The 24,137-nt window shown below is 45.7% G+C and overlaps 1 pseudogene; it reads left to right on the forward strand.

Annotated features, from left to right (window-relative positions):
* Nucleotides 1–23,889, forward strand: part of LOC137625782 (zinc finger protein 83 pseudogene) — a 46,137-nt pseudogene extending 22,248 nt beyond the window's left edge.
* The last annotated feature ends 248 nt before the right edge of the window (nucleotides 23,890–24,137 follow it).

Consider the following 24,137-nt stretch of genomic DNA (forward strand, 5'->3'; position numbering starts at 1 on the left):
ACCTTGAAGACGGTTTTCCCGCTCGCGTTGGCTTTGGTCAAGAGAGTCGGCGAACTCTATGGTCTTTCCTATGATGTCTCCCATTCAAGGTGATAGGGAGAGGTAATACTCAACTTTGTTGTTGGGTGTGTCTCCAGACCTATAAATCCAGTAGTAACAAATCCCAGTTGTTCCGTAACTGACATATAAACCACGCTATTTAATAGGGGTTATTACTTTTGGCGTAGCTGAAATGACAAGCCATTAGAATTTCAACGAGGGTTTATTACCCCACTGCTAGTTAGCGGGGGGTAGGGGAGGGTAGCTTGCTACCCCCCCCCACACCTGTGCTTGAGCTTTCTTTGCTCTCGGCTCGGGTGGTAGTCGGACGTGTCCGCTCTCACCCTCGCCTTTCTCTGACAGCCATTAATTTCTTTTTGCTTTTTCTCCTACAGGTTTGAGTGTGAGTTGGCCTCTGCAGATATGCGCACCTGTCCTGGTTTACCCGATCGCCCTTTGTCCTTACTGTTAGGGCCAACGGTGTGATAGTGGTAACAAGTGTGGTGAGTGTAGGGAGTGGTCTACCTCCCGGTGGGAGAGGTTTTCTCGTCGATGTAAGAAGAAGTCCAGGCGGGATATTTCTCCTTCAAAGTTTTCTTTGAAAGGAGAAAGTCCCAAGGACTCTTCTTCCGTTGCCCAAACCTCCTCCGAAGCTCCCACTCGATCGGTTTCTTTTGAGAGACCATCGAGTGGTAGCGTAGACCGTGGTTCTGTTTCCCGAACTCGGGGTTCGAGAGATGGCGTTGCCTCCCCTAGCAAGGCAGCTCCACCTCTTCCCCCGGGGGAGGATTTAAATGTTGATTTAAATGTAACCAATTTATTCCAGCTTTGGTCTTCCTTGGGGCTCGAGGGTTCGCCCTCCAAGGAATCTCTGATTAACATCATCCGATTGGGTGCCGCTGTCAAGCAATCGCCGACTTTGGCAGAGGTTGATCCTCTGTCTATTGTCAACGTTGTGGTGTCAGAGGTATCCAATGCGGTATCTCCTAATACTTCTGCCTCTTCTCACCCTGCAGTAGCTGAAGGCTTAGTTTCTCCTGTTCCTGCTCAACCTACGAGGGAGAAACTAAGTCCAAAAGTCTCTCCTGCCGGTGATTCTTCCCCTCGGGGGAGTTCACTCACAGAGACTCCTCTTCGAAGGACTGCTGAAGGTCAGCTTGCTGATCCAACGGCCCCCAGAGGGCATATACGTCGCAAGGCTTCCCTTCCTCTTCGCCGGAGAGGCCTTCCTTTACCTCATAAGTCGGTGAGGAGGCGCCTCTTCGGTTCATCATCTTCGTTGCAGTCCGCCGCAGAGGAGCCTCGTCATCGATCACCGACTGTTCCTGCTACGACCCTGGACCTCTCTGCGGATCGTTTGTGATCCCCTTCGGTGAAAGGTCGTCCTTACAAAGGTCACGTCGACCTTCCACCCGTCAGACCTGCTGACCTGCCGTCGCCGTTCCTGGCAGCTGATGCGCTTTATGCGCCCACTAAACCTAGCACCGGTCCCTTCGTGGCAACAAGGGCGTATGCACCATCACGCGCACACGTCCCTTACGCGCCATGCGCGCCAACGATCTCCTGACCTCATTGAGGTTCCTGAGATAGCGCGCCAGCGCTCACCTGCTGCTGTTCCTGAGATAGCGCGCCAGCACTCACCTGCGCGCCTTCAACCTACTGCGCGCCATGCGCGCCACCGCTCTCCAACGCGTCAGCGCTCACCAATGCGCCAGCGCTCTCCTGCGCGCTAGTGCTCTCCAACGCGCTAATGATCTCCTGCGCGCCCACGACCTTCGGATGTGGGTGCGGTAGGGAAGTCTAAGACTTCTACTCGTCAGCGCTCGCCAACGTGCCGCCTAGCTTTCTCCTGCGCGCCATCCCTCGTCAGCGTGCAATCGTGCGCGTTCACCTACACGTGCCCACAAGGATGCGCGCCCACACCCATCCCCTACAGCAGATACACACAGCCAGCCTGACGTGCGCCCACAAGAGGAGCGTCAACGAACACAGGTTCCGGCTGCGCACTCGCGCGCAAGGGATATCTCTCCTGCGCGCGCCCAACAACATATTCTGGGGCGCACGATCACTCGCCCGCACGCCCACGGGCCCTTCCCCCCCTCTGAAGAAAAAAAGAGGAGTTTCGGAGGCGGTGACTTCTCTGAGGACTAAGCTACGTCCTCGTAAGCCTTCGAGGCAGCCCCCCCCCCCCAGACTTTTTCTCCCTCCCTTTCGGACGAAGATTACCTGTCCACGGGGGAGTCTCGTGAGGTAAGACATTCCCCCATCGCACTCAGAAGGTCCCTAGCACCGAGATAAGCAGGCTCAGACATTCTTCCATGGAGGAAACGAATCTGTTTGAGCCTAAAGATGTGGAACATGCTGCTGAGAGGTGGAGGAAGTCCCACCAAGACTCCCTCCTACGTAGGGCTTTGACATCCAAGCTCTATAAGCCTCCAGCACCTCAGCAGCCCCGTCCTACCAAGACCACGAAACCGACAACGACAGCGAAGACAGTGGTGTCTAAGCCCTTTCCTGTCAAGGACAGGAAAGGCAAGAAGTCCTCCAGGGGAGGGAAAAATCCTAGAGGGAGCAGCCGAGGCCGCAAACGCTAGGACTGGCAGTCCCCCTGTATGGCCACCAGTGGGGGGATGCCTACAAAGTTGCGCAGACAGGTGGCAGCAACTCGGGGCCGATTCCTGGACGATTTCCTTAATCAGTCAGAGATATCGAGTCCCGTTCACAACATCTCTACCTCCCCTGACGATGAATCCAGTGTCATTGAGCTCCCTTGCAAGGGGGCAGGCCCTTTGGGCAGAAGTCCAGACCATGTTGAAGAAGGATGCTCTCCAAGAGGCCCTCGACGGGTCCCCAGGCTTCTTCAGTAGACTCTTTCTTGTAAAGAAGGCGTCTGAAGGCTGGAGACCAGTCATCGACCACTCGGCTCTGAACAAGTTTGTCAAGCAAACTCCGTTCAGCATGGAGACCGCAGACACGGTCAGACTTGCAGTGAGACCGCAAGACTTCATGTGTACACCGGATCTGAAGGACGCGGACTTCCAGATCCCAGTCCATCCGTCTTCAAGGTAGTACTTAAGATTCAGCCTAGACAACAAGGAGTACCAGTTCAAGGTGCTGTGTTTCGGTCTCTCCACAGCACCACAGGTTTTCATCAAAGCGTTCACCCTAATGTCGTCGTGGGCACACAGGATCGGCATCCGTCTCCTCCGTTATCTGGACGACTGGCTGATCCTAGCAGACTCGGAGTCATCCCTTCTTCAGCACCGAGACAAACTTCTGGGACTTTGCCAGCATCTGGGGATCATGGTAAATCTCGAGAAGTCCTCTCTGCTACCCACCCAAAGACTGGTATACCTAGGCATGATTATAGACACCAATCTCCACAAAGCCTTCCCATCAGACGACAGGATAGCAAGGCTGAGGAAGGTCGCCAGCCCTTTTCTCAGACGAGAAGAGCTTCCAGCCTAATCGTGGTTATGTCTCCTCGGTCACCTCTCATCTTTGGCTCGTCTAGTTCCCAACGGTCGCCTCAGGATGAGATCCCTCCAGTGGCGACTCAAGTCCCGGTGGAATCAAGGTCACGATTCCCCGGACGTCATGATCCCTATAGGACCTGCGGAACGGATGGACTTCCAGTGGTGGGTGACAGACGAGAACCTACGAAAAGGAGTGGATCTTCTTGTCCTCCCACCGGATTTGATGCTGTTTTCGGACGCCTCAAAGAAAGGGTGGGGGGCCCACGTTCTGCACCACAGGACCTCAGGCCTGTGGTCAGAATCAGAAAAGTGCCTCCACATAAATCTTTTAGAGATGAAGGCCATTTTCTTGGCCCTTCAACAGTTCCAACAATACCTGGCGGGTCACTCTGTGGTGGTGATGAGCAACAACAACACAGTAGTAGCTTACATAAACAAGCAAGGAGATACCTTTTCGAAGCACCTATCCCATCTTGCAGTAGAGATACTGAGATGGACCGAAGTCCACTCGATTCCACTATCGGCACGTTTCATTCCAGGCAAGAGGAATGTGCTTGCTGACAATCTGAGCAGAGGGTCTCAGATAGTGAGTACCGAGTGGTCTTTGGATCATCTAGTAGCCAACAAAGTCCTGACTTTGTGGGGTTCCCCGACTGTGGATCTGTTCGCGACAGCGTTGAATTTCAAGCTCTCGCTATACTGCTCCCCAGTCCCAGATCCCAAGGCACTCTGGCAAGATGCCTTCCAACAACGGTGGGACAACATCGATGTCTACGCCTTTCCCCCGTTCTGTGTGATGAGGAGTGTGCTCAACAAGACCAAAATATCGGTCAATCTTTCAATGACCCTGATAGCTCCGCTATGGCATCACGCGGAATGGTTTCAGGACCTTCTGCAACTCCTAACGGAACTTCCGAGAGAACTCCCTCCACGACACGATCTACTCAGACTACCACATGCCAACATCTTCCACAAAGCCATAGCTTCGCTACGACTTCATGCCTGGAGACTATCCAGCATCTCCTAGCTGAGAGAGGATTTTCGCAACAAGTTGCGATTAGGATGTCTGGACATCTGCGGATGTCATCAGCAGCTGTCTACCAGGCAAAGTGGAAAGTCTTCTGTGGTTGTTGGTGTCGTGGAAGGGGTATCTCTCCACTCGATGCCACTATTCCAACAATAGCGGAGTTCCTCGTGTATTTGCGGGAAGAAATGCGCCTTTCAGTCTCGGCGGTGAAAGGCTATCGCTCAGCCTTAAGTCTAGCCTTAAGGCTCAAAGGAATAGACATTTCTTCCTCACTGGAACTTTCCCTACTCATACGAAGTTATGAACTTACCTGCCCTCAGTCGGAAGTGAGACCTCCTCCATTGAACGTGGTTCGAGTTCTCAGGTCTCTTAAGAGACCTCCCTATGAACCATTACGCCAGGCTTCAGGTCGCCAGCTAACTTGGAAGACGGTGTTCCTACTAGCTTTGGCTTCGGCCAAGCGAGTCAGTGAACTTCATGGTCTCTCGTATGACATCGCCCATTCAAGGGGATGGGGGGAGGTAACGTTCAAATTCGTCCCTGAGTTTATTGCTAAGACTCAGAATCCGGGAGTACCGGACCCTCGGTTCGACTCCTTCCAGATTTCGAGTCTCTGTTCTGTAACAGATGACCCAGACCATCTCCTACTGTGCCCAGTAAGGAGCTTGAGGCTATACTGTATCTCAAAAGAACGGCTACAGTCCGTCCTCAGGTGCAAGTGCTGTTTGTTAGCACTGGGAGGACTAAGAGGAGGGTCACCAAGAACACCATCTCTGCATGGATTCATAGGGTGATTCATCTGGCCCTGAATCCAGACCCTCCTCCGTCACGTCTCCCTAGAGCGCATGATGTCAGGGGCGTAGCTACGTCCCTGGCCTTCAAAAAGAATTTCTCATTGACGCAGGTTCTTCAGGCTGGGGTGTGGAAGCGTCAGAGGACCTTCGCAGCCCACTACCTGCAAGACGTGACCCACAGGAGGCTCGATACGTTCTCTATCGGCCCTGTGGTGGCTGCACAATAGCTGGTGTAAAACCTCAGGCTCCTTACTGGACAAGTAGCAGAAGGTTGAGGGCATTGTTACCCGGTCTTAGTCTGCATGAATGAAAAGGTTTGTCTGGCCCTTATTCTTTTCTTCAGCTTTCCCTCTCTTGGGGAAGGCAGCATCCTGGGTTCTCTGCACAGCTGACCTCAAATCACTGCAGGTAAACCATGCTTCCTTGTGTTCCTAGTATTAAGCTAATACTGTCACCTCCCCATACCCTGACGAGGTGGTATTGGGAGAGTCCTAGTCTAAAGTTTCCATCTAGAGAACTACAGGTCAACTTCCTAGGATGAGTCACACTTTTTCATACCTTCACACAGCTTGCGTAGGCCGCAGCCCTTGCGTAGCAAGGTTCTAGCGAGGTGCAGGGACTCCTTAATGTTGATGGCTAACACACTCAAATAACGAGACCCCTGGGAAAAGCCAAAAGCCAGTACTGGCTGGGATGTCCACCCTCCCTAATGGGTGAGTCACCCCTATTAAATAGCGTGGTTTGTATGTCAGTCACAGAACAAATGACAAATTCGTAGATAATTTGTATTTTTCCTAACTATACAAACCTTAGCTATTTAATCAAACTTGCCCGTCAGCCCTATCCCCCTTGAAGTCCTACAGCCAAGCAAAGTGAGCTCAAGCACAGGTGTGTGTGTGTTTGGGGGTGGGGGGGTGGGGGTAGCAAGCTACCTTCCCCTACCCCCTGCTAACTAGCGATGGGGTAGTAAACCCTTGTTAAAATTCTAATGGCTAGTCATTTCAGCTACGCTGAAAGTAATAACCCTTATTAAATAGCTAAGGTTTGTATAGTTAGAAAAAATACAAATTATCTACGAATTTGTCAAGTTCGAACCCTTCAGGCTTGGGAGTCTTTTTAGCGTAACCAATGATCCAGATCAACCGCTACTTTGCCCAGGAAGGAACTTGAGGTGCTACCTCAAGAGAACTACAGGAGCTCGCCCCCGAGTGGCAGCACTCTTCGTCAGCTTGAGGAAGGTCAAGACACGTATCACCAAGAACATGTTCTCTGTTCGGATTTGAAAGGTCATAGACTAGGAATTGAATCCTTATCCTTCTCATCATCCGAGGAAACCTAGAGCTCTTGATGTTAGGGGCATAAGTACTTCCTTAGCCTTTAAGAAGAACTACTCTGTGACCCAAGTCCTACAAGCAGGTGTGTGAAAGCGTCAAACGACCTTCACCACCCACTTCCTGCAAGGCGTGACCCAGAGGAACATGGAGATGTTCTCCATTGGCCCTGTGGTAGCTACACAACAAATGGTTTAAACACCTCAGGCTCCTTGATGGACAGGGAGCAAATGGTGCAGGGCAGAGTTTACCCCTAATTAAGTCTGGGATGAATAATATGAATGACTGGCTCTTTCTCTCATCTTCCCCTCTTTTGGGGAACAGCACCTACGGTACTCTGCAAGCTGGCCTCCGCTGTCTGCAAGTAAAACCATTTTCCTTGTGAAACCTGGTATAAAATATGTACTGGTATAATCATTGCGTAATGCCTATGGTTGATTCAAAGATTCCTACGTTTCTGAGAATTCTTACTTAGACTAGTCAAACTGCTAGTATCACACAATCACACAGATTGCTCAGGCCGCTAACTGTGCATTGCACGGAATTTAGCGAGATGTCAGGGTTTCTCCATGTTACGTGCGGAGCATGTACGGGAAAACCCTGTGTCAAAAAACAAGCCAGTTGGTTCGGACTTCCACCCGTCTAGATGGCGAGTATGATTTGTATTCTGGTGTCAGAACAGATGACAAATTTGGATGTAATTTGTATTTTTTTAACCCTATAAATCTGTAGCTCTTTATACACAATGTCCCGCCATCACCTATACCCCGGTAAGTCCTTCCTGCAAGTAAAAGTGATGATGGAACATAGGTGTGTGCGTGAGCAGGGTAGTCGGTACTAACCCCCTACCCCTCGCCATCTAGCATTGGGGTAGTTACACCTCACTAAAAGTCTTATGGATAGTTTCAGCCTTGCCAAAAATTTATTCCCTATTAAAGAACTCCAGGTTTGTATGGTTAGGAAAAATACAAATTACTTCCAAAGTTGTCATTTCTTTACAAACTGTTAATTATCACATAGTACCTTAACTACAGTACAGTCTTCTGGAAAAGTTTTGCTAATTGAATGTTGATAATTGCTTTTCGAGGTCTCTAATTACTATTAGTCATCCCTTTATTGATAATAAACTTACTCTGTTGCTTGTAATAACTTGCAAGCAAACTGTTTATAGTTAGCCAATTGAAGTCCTTATTATTGACAAAAATAGTCAAATTCTGTAAATGTGTCAATAACATTTGTTTGGAAATAACTCATTGTAACTTTGCCATATCTTAACCGGATGTAATATTTATTCTGGCACTATATGCAAACCTACTGCTCTTTACAGTTGAGATATATTTCGGCGACATTGAAACTAGCTGTAAGACTTTTAAGCAAGGTGTAACTACCCACGCTAGTTAGCGGAGGGGGAGAAGAGAAGTAGAGCGGCAACCCCGTTCACACCTGCACTAGTAACGGTACGTCACTTTTTATTTCTTCTTGATAGAGAACAATCGTTTTGTCTTTCTCTCCCGCAAAACCTTTACTCGGTTACACGAATAAACGAATAAAGCTACTGGCCTAAAAACTTCAACACTTTCCCTCATTCTTTTCAGTGTGTGTGCCCGGGTGGATTGACTTTGTGGGTTTGTCTTGGCATGGAAGGGAGCCATTGCGGCACCTTCATATCAACCATGGAGACCGATCCTCATGGTCTTTGTCCTGCGTGCAGGTGTCACTCTTGTGAGCAGACGTCTTCTTGTAATGAGTGTAGGGAGTGGTTGCTGTCTCAGTGGCAGTGGTATGGTAGGCGACAGAAGAAGAAGGCAAAGAGGGATTCTTCCTCTTTGAATTCATCTTTGAGAGGGAAGAAACCTCGCCGTCTGACTCCGTCAGCTTGTGCCCTCTACTCTGACTCTGCTCGATCGGTCTCCCCTGGGGATTGATTAGGTATGAGGGTGGCCGTTTGACCACAGGACAACCTAGCAGTCCTTACCTCTATGTTGCTTCCCTTAGAGAAGCAGTGCCGACTTTGGCTGTTAGCTAATCTCTCTCCGACAGCGTCAGCTCTGGCCTTCCTTTGGGGCTTGCAGGTTCCCCGTACAAGGAAAGGCTGCTTGAGGTCCTTCAGTTGGGGACACTGGGAGCGCATAGCTGAATTCCCAGGTGTTGATTTCGATCCTCCTCTCTAGACTCTGTAGGTCTTGTACCAAAAGGGGTCTATCATGTCTCTGACCATTCTGACCTCAGTTGCTGCTCTCCCATCCTACGTTCGTTTTGCTTCAGTGGATGAACATGAGCAGATGCAGACAAGTACCCCTCAAAGTTGCTTGTTGGAGAAACCCTCCAGGGTGAACCCTTCTGTCTGGGCTTGCTCAGCGCACCGAAGGAGAGTAGACTGCAATGTGCAGAGGTCTGCTCTAGGTGTTGTGCAGCCCCCTGACCATGGAAGGGCCACCCTTCGCCAGCTGCAGTCGGGCAGCCTCCCTCTTGCGGGAGGGCTCCCTTCTACAGCCCCTGGTGTCAGACAATCTTCTTGTTCGCGGGAAAGAAGCCCTTCGTCTGAGTGGTCACCCCCTGGGTTACCACAAGCGGATGTTAGATTCTTTTATGCCTTGTTCTAGCTCTTCAGAGCATAGATTTTCGGAGCTAAATGATGATGGGGTTAGGCGGTTGCTCCCAGCTTACGCTCGTCACTGTCGTGTCCATAGGACACAGCACGCTTTGTGAGGCTAAGTGTTTTGAAACTTGTGCCTAAGGTTTCGACCTTTTATGAAGGAGAACCTACTGCTCTGCCTGTGCAGTAGCGCATAACATAGCCCAGCCTTTTCCCATAGGGGAAAGAAAAGCTGCTCACCTATCTCTTTCGGGAAAAAAGATGAATAGGAGTCATTTTCCAAAGTGCGGTAGTTCATTGAGACACTGATCCTAGTCTTGTGGAAGAATCTTGTATGGTGCCCAACCACCTAGCTCCTTTACCTGTTGAGGTCTGCTTGCTCCCTGAACTTTGTGTCGTGCTCACGGTAACGATTTTGCCGTTCCTTTCCTGCCAGCACAACAAGTTCTGACTTTGTACGTATCTCAAGTGAGTGCTACCTTGGTAGCTCGCTAGGTGCAGGTGGCGAGGTAGCAGATAGAGATAGATTCTACCTTATCTGTATGGGCTGTCACAGGTGCATTCACTGGCGCTTACCTTGTCATCAAGAGGGCCAGTGATAGAGTGCAAGTGTGCATGATCATCAAGCTGACAGCACTCACTTTCCGAGGGAAGTGGAGCAAGGAGAAGGGCACGTTGTTTTGTCCGTTTATGCTTTGCCTTTCCTAGACACTCCACATAAGCCTAGAAAATTCTCTTTTGGTGTTCCTTCGAGTGGAGTCGTCTTCTCGAGGGATGCACCCTGGTTCGCTGACCTGGTCCAGCCAGTGCAGCAGGCAGTCTTAGGACTTATCTATGACCCTCCAGTAATATCTCCTGCGATTTCTCTGTGCAATTCATTGGAGACTCCGAATTCCTCAAGGAGGAGTCATTCTCTGGCTGACCTCAGGCTTAGCAGTTCTGCTAGTTATGTTCCTCCTCTGGCAGTGCCTCTCCTTCCGTCACCTCAACAATCCTCCAGGTAACAGAAGTATCTGAGCACTAAGGCCTCCAACACCGGTCGGGACCCGGAGTGAGAAAGGCTGGGCATTACTCCCAGCAAACCACACAAGAGGAAACAGGGTCATCAGGCAGCCACTTCTCCTCTGGGGTATTTTATCCACCCCAGGGCCAGCAGAGGTTCGAGGTCAACTCTTTCTGGTGGTTGGAGACTGGTCATAGACCTCTCAGCCTTGAATGAGATTGTCCAATAAACCTTATTCTAGACGGAGATCAAACTGGAAGACTTCATGATAACGCTGAATCTCAAAGACGCGTACTTCCAGATCCCCATTCATCCATCGTCAATGAAGTACCTAAGATTCACCCTAACCTGAAAGATATACCAGTTGAAGGTGCTATGCTTCAGCCTGTCCACAGCACCTCAGGTGCTCACACGAATGTTTTCTTTAGTGTCCTTGAGGGCTCCCATGAACGGCATTTATCTCCTTCAATATTTAGACCATTGGCTGATTCCTGCAGACTTGAGGGAGACCCTTCTCCTCCATCGGGACAGACTCCTCGTACTTCTCCAAGATCTGGGGATCTTGGTAAATTTTGAGAAGTTGTCCCTGGAACCTTTGCTGGAACTGGTATATCCGTCCATAGAGACAATACAGAGGTTGAAACTGGCAACTCGCCCATTTCTGTCACAGGCTACTCTGCCAGCACATTAGTGGGAAAGGCTGCTGGGGCACCTGACCTTGGAGAAACTGGTACCCAACGGTCTCCTGCGAATACGTTCTCTGCAGTGGTCTCAGCATATAGCCCCTCCAATAGGGTCAGATCAAAAGAGAGGCCTGAGTTGGTGGGTATCAGACACCAACCTGCTCAGGGGAGTAGACCTCTCTTCTCCCCCGGAATTGATGCTCTTCACAGATGTATCAAAAGAAGGGCTGGGTGCCAGAAAATAATAAATTAAGGCAAATTAAACCGAAGGTTGCTCCTTGGGATTCCTCAACACAAAAGAACAAAAGAACAGAAGTAATTTTAACCAGATTACGAATTGGGCACTCGAGATTGACCCATGAATTTTTAATGAGTACTGTACACCTCATGGCACTGTTCCAATGTGCAGTGAGTGTGATACTTTTTTACCTATTAAACATATATTTTCGGTTTGTAAAGTTTTTCAGCGAGAGAGAGAGAGAGAGAGAGAGAGAGAGAGAGAGAGAGAGAGAGAGAGAGAGAGAGAGAGAGAGAGAGAGAGAGAGAGAGAGAGAGAGAGAGAGAGAGAGATATGTTTTGGTCAGAAAACGTTTTCTGACATTTTAACTGAATCAAGTAATTTTTCTGTTGCTAGAATTTTAACTTTTTTAAGGAATTCACATATTATTGATAGAATCTAAATTTTTACCTAAGATTTTTTACTAATTCTTTTTAAATTACATAGTTTTCAATATTAATCTTACCCGATAATCATGTAGCTGTCAACTCCGTTGCCCGACAGAATTCTACGGACGGGATACGCCAGCGATCGCTATACAAGAGGGGGGTGTACTCACCAGCGCCACCTGTGGCCAGGTACTGCAGTACTTCTTGTTGACACCACCTCAATTTTTCCTCTGTCGTGCTTCCGGCAAGACCTACATGGATACGCTTATAATTTTGGAGTCTTTGTTCACGGTTTTGGTGAAGTATTGCTCTGAGATTTCAGCTTTCGCTATACAGGAAGCTTTTCCCTTAGCTTAGATAGCTTTTGGATTAATTTTGATTAATGGTATAACGATCTTTGCTTTAATTTGGAAACCCCCTTTGACTGTTCTCTGATTCAAGATGTCCGACCATTCACAAGCTCCTACCCAAAGACGATGTAGAGTTAGCACTTGTGTTAGGCGTCTTCCGAAGGCCTCGGTTGATCCTCACACCGTTTGTTCCGACTGTAGGGGAAAATCCTGCCAGTTGGAAAATCCTGCCAGTTGGAAAATCGATGTGAGGAATGTGCCGGTCTTTCGGAATTTGATTTTATTCAATTCCTTAAATATACGACTAAGTTAGAGAGGGAGAGAGTTAGGAGGAGTTCTGCTCGCTCTTTGCTTTATTCATCCCCCCATGATCCTCATCCTTTTCCTCCCCCTGTAGTGACTACCCCCGAACCTATTATTAGTGCTCAGCCTGATATGTCGGATGTTTTACGTGCCATTCAGGCTTTAGGTGATAAGGTGGAGTCGGTAGTGAGTGACCACAAGTTCCTCGTGGCAGACGTCAAGGAACTTAAAGTGAAAAGTGCAGTGGGAAGTGGTAGTGCCAGTGCTGTGCCTAGTGTCAGTGTCAGTGTTGCGCGTGAGGATACTTCTGTGCGTGCCAGTCGTCCTCCCAGTCCGGGACCTCTTGCAAGCTCCCAAGCCCAGGGGAGAAGCAATGTCGAAGGGCAAAAGGGTTCGGCAGGCCTTGATCGGCGCACAGTAGTATCCTCAGTGGTTGCGGGCGTATCTTATAGAGATCGTCACTTCCACTCTCAGACGATTGAGCCCTTAATTTCCTCGTCTGCAGAAGATTTTTCTGGAAGAAAACGCTGGACTCAGGTCTCAAGACCTCTTAAGCGTAAAGTCCAGACCGCGCGAGTCCAACAGCCCAGGTGTAGCCACTGGGCTAGCTCGGACTCGCCGCAGTCATCAGATGACTGCACGCCTCCTTAGAGAGGTAAGGCGATGCCTCAACAGACCTCAACTTCTGTTAAAGCTATGCCTCAACAGACCTCAACTTCTGTTGATCCTAAGATGGCTATGCTGCAGACTATGCAGTCGCAGCTTGCGGTGTTGATGCGGGAGTTTCAGGCAGAGAAGGTTAATACACCTCCTCCTGCGAGCGCTCCTCCTCCTCTGCGCAGTCCAACCTGCCAGACGTATGATGTTGAGGTTCCTCAAGCTACCTCCATGCGTGAGCTGCCGCATTGGGAGTTGCCAGATACCAGCGCTGTGCAGCAACCCCCACTTTCCTTGAGGCAGGAGCCTCTTGCCACGCGGCAACCTCCTCAATGGGGGCAGGAGCCTTATGCTTTACAACCTCCTCTACCCTTGAGGCAGGAGTCTCTTGCATTACAACCATCCTCGAGGCAGCAACCTCTTGAGGTACGACAACCTCTACCATCCTTGAGGCAGCCACCTCAACTCTCGCGGCAGCCACCTCCACTTTCCTCGAGGCGAGAACCTCAACTCTTGAGGCAAGCACCTCAAGAACCTCAACTCGTGAGACAAGAGCCTTTCTCTGCGCAGCCACCTCAACCCTTGAGGCAAGCACAACTCTTGAGGCAGGAACCTCATGCTATGAGTCAGCCACCTCAACGCATGCAGCAACCACTTTCGCCTCAGCTTGAGCCTCTTCCCATTCAACTTGAACCGCAGTCTATGCAGCATGAGCCTCATGCTTTACAACAGTCGCCTCTCACCACGCTTGCTCCTCAGACCTCCGCAGAACCTCCTTTATCCCAGCCTCATGACTTTGTCATTACCAGCCCTCATCCTCTTCAGCAGAGACTTGAGGATGAATTCGCAAGTGCGCATGCACCCGCTCTTCAGGATTCAGCCATTCAGCATACCGCTTTAACTTTACCTCTCGCTTCTCAACCCTCAGGTGATGAGGTTTCTGAGGATGAAGCTGCTCACCTGGATGATCCTTCATCTGATGTGGAGGAACCCAAGTCATTGCCACCCTCCATTGACTTTCGCAAGGTCCTTGCTCTGTTCAGAGAGTTATACCCGGATCACTTTGTTTCTGCTACCCCTCGCTCTCCTCCATCCGAGTTCTCTCTAGGCATGCAACCTGTTAAGTCTGCCTACACTAAGCTCGTCTTCACTAGATCATCAAAGAGAGCTTTGAGAATGTTAGGGGATTGGTTGCAGTCCAAGCAGCAACTGGGAAAGATGTCTTTTATGTTTCCACCTCCTAAGCTGACTTCTAAGGCGGGCGTCTGGTATGCCACAGGAGAGGAACCAGGCTTGGGGGTCCCTGCCTCTGCCCAGGCTGACTTCTCAAGTTTGGTTGACTCTCCACGAAGGTCGGCTATGAGACGCTCTAAGGTCTGCTGGACCTTTTCTGACCTGGACCACTTCTTAAAGGGAGTCTTTCGCGCCTTTGAAATTTTTAATTTCCTCGACTGGTGCCTGGGGGCCTTGAGCAAGAAGACTGCCCCTTCTGACAAAGACTCGGCCATGCTGATCATGTCCTGTATGGACAAAGCAATTCGCGATGGTTCCGGCGAACTTGCCTCTATGTTTGTATCGGGAGTCCTCAAGAAAAGGGAACAACTTTGCTCCTTCCTCTCCACTGGTATCACCTCTTGCCAAAGGTCACAGTTACTTTTTGCTCCGCTTTCTAAGTTCCTATTTCCTGAGGATCTTATCAAGGAATTGTCTGCGGCTCTTATTCAGAAGGACACGCATGACCTCGTGGCCTCTTCAGCACGGAAGGCTAAGGTTGCACCTTCAGTTCCTAGAACTTACCGCACCCCAGTGGCTGATACTCCTGCTACCAGATTTATTCCGCCCTTTCGTGGCAGAGCCCCCAGCCGAGGAGGTACCCGCCCAGACGGTCACAGGGGCAGGTCCAAGAAAGGTACCAAGTCTTCAAAAAGCAAACATTGACTCTCCTCCTCTCCAGACAGCTGTAGGAGCCAGACTCAAGATCTTCTGGCAAGCTTGGGAAAGAAGAGGTGCAGACGCCCAGTCTGTCAAGTGGCTAAGGGAGGGTTACAGGATACCATTCTGCCGCAATCCCCCTCTGACCACTTCTCCCATCAACCTCTCTCCCAACTACAAGGAAAAGGACAAGAGGCTAGCGTTACATCAAGAGGTGTCGCTCCTGTTACAGAAGGAGGCAGTGGTGATAGTCCGGGATCATCAATCCCCGGGCTTCTACAACCGTCTCTTCCTGGTGGCCAAGAAGACAGGAGGTTGGAGACCGGTGCTGGACGTCAGTGCGCTCAATGCTTATGTCACCAAGCAGACGTTCACTATGGAGACGACGAAGTCGGTCCTAGCAGCGGTCAGGCAGGAGGACTGGATGGTCTCGTTGGATCTGAAAGACGCCTACTTTCACGTCCCCATTCATCCAGACTCCCAACCTTTTCTGAGATTCGTTTTTGGAAAGGTTGTGTACCAATTCCAAGCCCTGTGTTTTGGCCTAAGCACGGCACCTATGGTGTTTACGCGACTGATGAGGAATATTGCGAAATTCCTCCACTTGGCGGACATCAGAGCCTCCCTTTATTTAGACGACTGGCTGTTAAGAGCCCCCACAAGTCGTCGCTGTTTGGAGAGTCTCAGTTGGACTTTGGACTTGACCAAGGAACTGGGTCTTTTGGTCAACTTAGAGAAGTCCCAGCTTATTCCTTCCCAAACCATCGTTTACCTGGGAATGGAGATTCGGAGTCAAGCTTTTCGGGCTTTTCCGTCGGCCCCAAGAATCAACCAAGCCCTAGAGTGCATACTGAGCATGCTGAAGAGGAACAGATGCTCGGTGAGACAGTGGATGAGTCTAACAGGGACCCTGTCATCGTTAGCCCTGTTCACCGAGTTAGGGAGACTCCACCTCCGCCCCCTTCAATACCATCTACCAGCTCACTGGGACAAGAATATGACGCTCGAAGCGGTCTCTATTCCTGTTACCAAAGAGATGAAGACTACTCTCATGTGGTGGAAGAGCAACATCCTTCTCAAGGAGGGTCTCTCGTTAGCTGTTCAGACCCCCAATCTTCATCTCTATTCGGACGCATCAGACTCGGGCTGGGGCGCGACCTTGGACGGACAGGAATGCTCGGGAACATGGAACAAGGAACAGGAAATGCTTCACATCAATTGCAAGGAGTTGTTGGCAGTACATCTGGCCTTAATGAACTTCAAGTCCCTCCTGCTAAACAAGGTGGTGGAGGTGAACTCCGACAACACCACAGCCTTGGCGTACATCTCCAAGCAGGGAGGGACTCATTCGAGGAAGCTGTACGAGATAGCAAGGGACCTCCTCATTTGGTCAAGAAGTCGAAACCTCACGCTGGTAACGAGATTCATTCAGGGCAATATGAATGTCTCGGCAGATCGCCTCAGCAGGAAGGGTCAAGTCATCCCCACAGAATGGACCCTTCACAAGAACGTGTGCAACAGACTTTGGACCTTGTGGGGTCAGCCAACGATAGATCTGTTCGCCACCTCCATGACCAAGAGGCTCCCATTGTACTGTTCCCCAATCCCAGACCCGGCAGCAGTTCACGTGGATGCTTTTCTGCTGGATTGGTCCCATCTCGATCTATATGCATTCCCGCCGTTCAAGATCATCAACAGAGTTATTCAGAAGTTCGTCTCTCACGAAGGGACACGGCTGACGTTGGTTGCTCCCCTCTGGCCTGCAAGAGAATGGTTCACAGAGGTACTGCAATGGCTGGTCGACGTTCCCAGGACTCTCCCTCTAAGAGTGGACCTTCTACGTCAACCTCACGTAAAGAAGGTACACCCAAGCCTCCACGCTCTTCGTCTGACTGCCTTCAGACTATCGAAAGACTCTCTAGAGCTAGAGGCTTTTCGAAGGAGGCAGCCAGAGCGATTGCCAGAGCAAGGAGGATATCCACTCGCAGAGTCTATCAATCCAAGTGGGAAGTCTTCCGAAGCTGGTGCAGAGCCAATGCAGTTTCCTCTACCAGTACCTCTGTAACCCAAGTTGCTGACTTCCTGTTACATCTTAGGAATGTTAGATCTCTTTCGGCTCCTACGATCAAAGGGTACAGAAGTATGTTGGCAACAGTTTTCCGCCACAGAGGCTTGGATCTTTCCTCCAACAAAGATCTACAGGATATCCTTAAGTCTTTCGAGACATCTAAAGAACGTCGCTTGTCCACTCCAGGCTGGAATCTAGACGTAGTCTTAAGGTTCCTTATGTCTCCTAGATTTGAACCTCTCCAGTCAGCCTCTTTCAAAGACCTTACTTTCAAAACTCTTTTCCTCGTCTGCCTTGCAACAGCCAAAAGAGTTAGTGAGGTTCACGCCTTCAGCAGGAACATAGGATTCACATCCGAAACAGCTACATGTTCCTTACAGCTCGGGTTTTTGGCAAAAAATGAACTTCCTTCACGTCCTTGGCCTAGATCGTTCGAAATTCCTAGCCTTTCCAACATGGTGGGTAACGAGCTAGAGAGAGTTCTTTGCCCTGTCAGAGCTGTAAAGTACTATCTTAAAAGGTCAAAACCTTTACGAGGACAATCAGAGGCCTTATGGTGTGCCATCAAGAAACCTTCGATGCCTATGTCCAAAAACGCAGTTTCGTATTACATAAGGCTTCTGATTAGAGAAGCTCATTCTCACATGAAGGATGAAGACCTTGCTTTGCTGAAGGTAAGGACACACGAAATGAGAGCTGTAGCTACTTCGATGGCCTTCAAACAGAACCGTTCTCTGCAGAGTATTATGGATGCAACCTATTGGAGGAGCAAGTCAGTGTTTGCATCATTTTATCTCAAAGATGTCCAGTCTCTTTACGAGAACTGCTACACCCTGGGACCATTCGTAGCAGCGAGTGCAGTAGTAGGTGAGGGCTCAGCCACTACATTCCCTTAATCCCATAACCTTTTTTAACCTTTCTCTTGAATGCTTTTATTGTTGTTTTTGGGTTGTTACGGTAGGCTAAGAAGCCTTCCGCATCCTAGTTGATTTGGCGGGTGGTCAATTCGTTCTTGAGAAGCGCCTAGGTTAGAGGTTGTGTAGAGGTCCTTTAGTATGGGTTGCAGCCCTTTATACTTCAGCACCTTAGAGTTGTTCAGCCTCCTAAGAGGAACGCTGCGCTCAGTAAGGAAGACGAACTTATTAAAGGCAGAGTAATGGTTCGAGTCGACTTCCTTACCAGGTACTTATTATTTCATTGTTATTTTGAATAACTGATAATATGAAATACGGGATACTTAGCTTCTTGATTAACTTGTACACTGGTTTTCACCCACCTCCCTGGGTGTGAATCAGCTACATGATTATCGGGTAAGATTAATATTGAAAAATTTTATTTTCATTAGTAAAATAAATTTTTGAATATACTTACCCGATAATCATAATTTAATTGACCCACCCTTCCTCCCCATAGAGAACCAGTGGACCGAGGAAAAATTGAGGTGGTGTCAACAAGAAGTACTGCAGTACCTGGCCACAGGTGGCGCTGGTGAGTACACCCCCCTCTTGTATAGCGATCGCTGGCGTATCCCGTCCGTAGAATTCTGTCGGGCAAAGGAGTTGACAGCTACATGATTATCGGGTAAGTATATTCAAAAATTTATTTTACTAATGAAAATAACATATTTGATATATAGTTGATTATTTTTATCACTCAGATTTCATATATATATAGCTATTCATCCATCTATTCACCCATATTTAGAATATTTAAAGATTATAAGTATATAGTGTATATACATATAGATAATAATTTTTTTTCATTTATTTATTTTTTTTCCTTATCAATTGAATTTTGATAATCTCATAATTCTTTATATCCCGATTTTATTTTGGGCCAGCCCTGTGGGAGTCAAGCTTGACTCATTGGGCTGGTAAAACTCCTTCCTTTAATAATAATAATAATGGGTGGCTCACCTGTTGCACCTCATGCCCTTTGGGGTCTGGTCGGAATCTGAGTGACAGTAGAAATGAGGAAAGCCTTCTTAGTCTTCAAGCAATTTCATCAGCTCCTTTCAGGGCCCTCCGTAGTGCTGATGAGTGACAACATGGTAGTGTCGTACATAAAAAGAAATGAGGTGATCAAATGCAAGATTTGTAAGGATACTATAAAACGAGGACGTTTTATCACCGGCGCAGTTTGTGTTTGAAGGAATGCAGTCATCTGTTTGTGAGTAATTTGCTTCCAAGAAACATCATATGACAGCGTTCTTTGATCTTTAAAAATCAAATGATACCATTTGGAGGTATGGTATCCTTTAAACTGTCTGTGAGTTTAGTGTGAGAAAAGAGTAGCTTTATTCACTGCCTTTTTAAAAAAGATGTTTCTTTCATGTTAGAGTAGGGGTCTGTATAAAAGGAAATGGCAGGAAGGAGGAGTCCCACTGGGCAGCGTACTTAGTGTTACTCTATTTGCACAGGCAGTTAATGGAATTTCTTCCGTGATTTCAGATGACGCTCTCCATACCCTCTTCGTGGGTAATCTATCGTATTCATTTGCAGGAGCAAGAATGGCAACAGTTGAAAGAAAGCTTCAACTCACGATCAATTGAATTATGAAATGGGCAGTTTCCTACACCTGAAACAGTTGTCATTAATTTCTGAAGCATTCATGATGTTCACCCAGGCCCATATATATATATATATATATATATATATATATATATATATATATATATATATATATATATATATATATATATATATATATATATATATATATATATATATATATATATATATATATATATATATATACATATATGTGTGTATATATATATATATATATATATATATATATATATATATATATATATATATATATATATATATATATATATATATATATATATATGTATATACAGTATATATATATATATATATATATATATATATATATATATATATATATATATATATATATATATGTGTGTGTGTATATGTATATATATATATATATATATATATATATATATATATATATATATATGTATATATATATATATATATATATATATATATATATATATATATATATATATATATATATATTTATATATATATATATATATATATATATATATATATATATATATATATATACATATATATTTATATATATATATATATATATATATATATATATATATATATATATATATATATATATATATATATATATATATATATATGTATGTATGTATGTATATATACATACATACCATTGTATTCTCTGTGTTAAAGAAATGCTATTTCTAGGTCTAACCTTTGACAGAAAGTTCACTTTCGTCTCACATTTCAAATGTTGAAAATTTAGAGATTTTTGGATATTTAGAAATTTTAAATATCTTTAAAGTATTGACCCATATATCATGGGGAGAAGATTATCAAACTCCTCCCCTAAGACTGAACAAAGCCCTTTTTTTATCAAGGCTTTTATATGGATGTGAAATAGAGTCTTCAACTCCTGCTACCAAGTTGAAGAATTTAGATTATATTCACCATACTGGCAATAGATTAGTGATTAGCTACTAGAGCTTTTAGATCCTCCCTCATCCCTAGTCTTTTAGTTGATGCAGGCGAATGGCCTCTGGACTTATAGATATTGGCATCGCTTATAGATTCTTCCTAATTCACTGTCCTTTGAAACTACCAATAAAGATAATTTCTTTTAACCCTTTTACCCCCAGGCTCTTTGGAAATTTCCAACCCTTAAACCCCAGGGGGTTATTTTTTTCCCTGCACATTTTGCAGTATATTTTTTTTTAAATTGCCCTAACAGCCTTAATTTTTGTCATAGAGAGGTCAGGTTGGTCTCATTCTCTTGGAAAATGCCTGAATTTTTTCAAAATTCATCAAAAATATGAAAAAAAATTTTTTTATAGCATTTTTTTGCAAGGACGCACCGGTACGTCCATGGGGGTAAAGGGATGGGTTTTGTGAAACGTGCCAGTACGTCCTTTTGGGGTAAAAGGGTTAATACTATGCTGCTCACTCTATGCTCCCAAATCCCTATTGATTCAGAGTAAAATAATTTCTAAATAGCCTGAAAATTTCAGAAGTAGGGTACTACCTTTCAGGTTATCCGTCACCCCTCTCGGGAAACTTCCTGAGATCTCCCTCTATAATTATTTTACTCTTTAAGGCAACTTGATAAATGAAGAAATGCAGTCTTACCTTTTCGGAACATGCAGGACAACACAGGGACAGTAGATTCATCTTTACAAATAGCTCCATATCCAGGAAAGTGAATGGGACTACTCATCCACATGCAGTACCTGGCGTTAAATATCCTATTAATGACTCAACATTCATTAAAGTTGAGATGAAGATGTATTCTTTTTATAAAGCTCTCAGGTTTGTATTACTAGGAAAAATTGATATAAATTCTAAAGTATTCTGTTTTGTTTTTGGAAAAAGGGTTTCAAGGTGAACAACTCTGTACTGTGTACCCAGTGTAAATGATGGTCTCACAGAAGTTGGCCTGCTTAAGGAAATATATAAGTGGTGTGGGAAGGGATTTTTATATGCCTTAAATGTATAACAATCTAGTTTGCATATTTAGGAAAATTGCAGTTAAGTTTATAAAAATTTCCTTGATCTAAGAACACTCCATCGTATTCACCTTTTCCTTTTCCAATGATAGTTCTATATCATTTCAGACTTTTCATCCCAAAGGAAATAATCCTGCAACTCTTGTGGCAAGAGTGTTAAAACTCCTGGAGATAGCTGCAAGAGATACAGGATTGGGAAAAGGAAGAAGGGTCATATGTTGGTTCATGTTGTAAGACTTTGGTGACTCAAGAGTACATGGCTTAGCGTCAAATTTTTCTTGATTGGTTGTTAAGGATAAAATCGAAGAGGATGTCATCTTGTGACAGGGATAGGATGAGGAATTCAGAATCCTTAGAATTCCCAATGAAAAGCGAAAGTGAGGATTCGTCTTTACTCCCTGCAGTCAAGCTGGAAAATAATGGTTTGGTCGACAGTGTTTTGCTCCTTAATGATGGTTCTCTTTTTGTGGAATCAGGCATGGAAATCAAAGCGGAGCCAGAAATGGAGTCAAGCGTCAGTGACATGATTAATTCATACGACTGTGATGCAACAGTTAGTGGTGAGGATTTACAAAGTTGCCAAGAGGAAACCAACGAAGAAGATGAATGTGTAAATACCTATTTGTGGACGGAAGTAGGTTTGAAAGAGGATTGTGGCCTAGAGGAAGACAATGAGGAGGTAAATCAAATGAAAGATAAAGTTGAAAACAATGACTGTGACACATATCAGGAAAATGATCCCAAAACTGACACTGATGTTGGTATGGGAGAGAATGGTGAGGATCAATTTAGTGGAATAGTTAACCAGAACACTCACATGCTAATTGACAATGGAGGCCAGTTTAAATGCGGAAGATGTGGCGAAATATTTTCCGAGCCAAGTGATCTCATAGTCCATCATAAAATTCATACTGTAGAGAAGCCATTTAAGTGCAATGTCTGTGACAAAGCGTATTTTGTAAAACGTAACCTCACAAGGCATCGTAAAATTCATACCGAGGAGAAGCGATTCAAGTGCAGTTTCTGCGACAAAAAGTTTTTTCGCAAATTTGGCGTCACAAAACACGAAAGAATTCACACTGGGGAGAGGCCATTCAATTGTAGTTTTTGTAACCAAGCATTTTATCAGGAAAATCATCTAGAAAATCATTATAGAATTCACACCGGGGAGAAACCCTTCAAGTGCAATGTCTGCGATAAAGCATTTTCTCAGAGTAGTCATCTCAAAACACATTATAGAAACCACACTGGAGAGAGGCCATTCAAATGCAGTGTCTGTGACAAAGCATTTACTCAGAAAAGTAACCTAACAATTCATTATTGCAGTCACACTGGGGAGAAGCCTTTTAAGTGTACCGTCTGTGACAGAGCATTTTCTCAGAGAAGCGATCTCAGAAACCATTTCAAAATTCACACTGGGGAGAAGTCGTTCAAGTGCGATGTCTGTGGCAAAGCATTTTCTCGGAAAAGTAATTTGAAAAGTCACTGTAGCATTCACACTGGGGAGAAGCCTTTCAAGTGCCATCTCTGTGAAAAAGCATTTTATCAAAGAAGTGAACTCGCAAGACATCATAGAAATCACACTGGCGAGAGACCTTTCAAATGTGATGTCTGTGAAAAAGCATATTCTCAGAGAGGTGAACTCACAAAACATTATAGAAATCATACTGGGGAGAAGCCTTTCAAGTGCAATGTCTGTGATAAAGCATATTCCCGGGGAAGTGAACTGAAAAAACATCATAGAAATCATACTGGCGAGAAACCTTTCAAGTGCAATGTCTGTGAAAACGCATATTCTCACAGAGGTGAACTTACAAAACACCTTAGAAGCCACACTGGCGAGAAGCCCTTCAAGTGTACTGTCTGTGACAAAGCGTTTTTAAAGAAAAGTAGTCTAACAAGTCATTTTAGATATCACACTGGCGAGAAGCCTTTCAAGTGCAATGTCTGTGACAAAGCATATTATCTGGGAAGTGAGCTCGCAAACCATTATAGAATTCACACTGGCCAGAAGCCTTTCAAGTGTAATGTCTGCGGAAAAGAATTTTCTCGGAAAAGGTATCTCGCAAAACATAATAGGACTCACACTGGGGGATTAGCCATTGAAGTTCAATGTGTGTGAAAAAAAGTATATCATACTTTGGAGTTTAGTCTGGCACAGCATATGAAGATTTGTGTAAGAGGAAAGATCTAAGAAAATAGGGGTCGTAAATTTTTTTTTAAAAAGAAGAAAAGATTTTAACAAAGGGAATAAATGGCCATAGTAGCTAGACTAAGTGAAAATACCCCAGATTAATGTATTATTAGGATGAAATTTTTTTCTAGTTTTGTTTGCAGTATTTCCACAAGCACTCTCACAAACAACATTATCTCAAGCAAATGTGTAAAAAAATTTTATTAGTGCAACCTTGAGGGAATTTTTATGAATAAAATTTTGTCTTTTGTATATAAATGTTTGTAGAATTATGTAATAAATTTTACTTATAAGTTTAAAAAAGTCAATAGCACCTTGATTAAGTGAAGTTTATTGATAGTTCAAAGAACAAAGTTTATTTCATCTCATCGGTTTTTCTTAGGCATTTTTTATGAAGCCTGCACAACAACATGTGAATTTATTGACTGTTAGCAATTATGTATTTATTAGTATGCCTTGATGCCTT

The sequence above is a fragment of the Palaemon carinicauda genome, chromosome 32, assembly GCF_036898095.1.
Source record: "Palaemon carinicauda isolate YSFRI2023 chromosome 32, ASM3689809v2, whole genome shotgun sequence".
Lineage (NCBI taxonomy): Eukaryota > Metazoa > Arthropoda > Malacostraca > Decapoda > Palaemonidae > Palaemon > Palaemon carinicauda.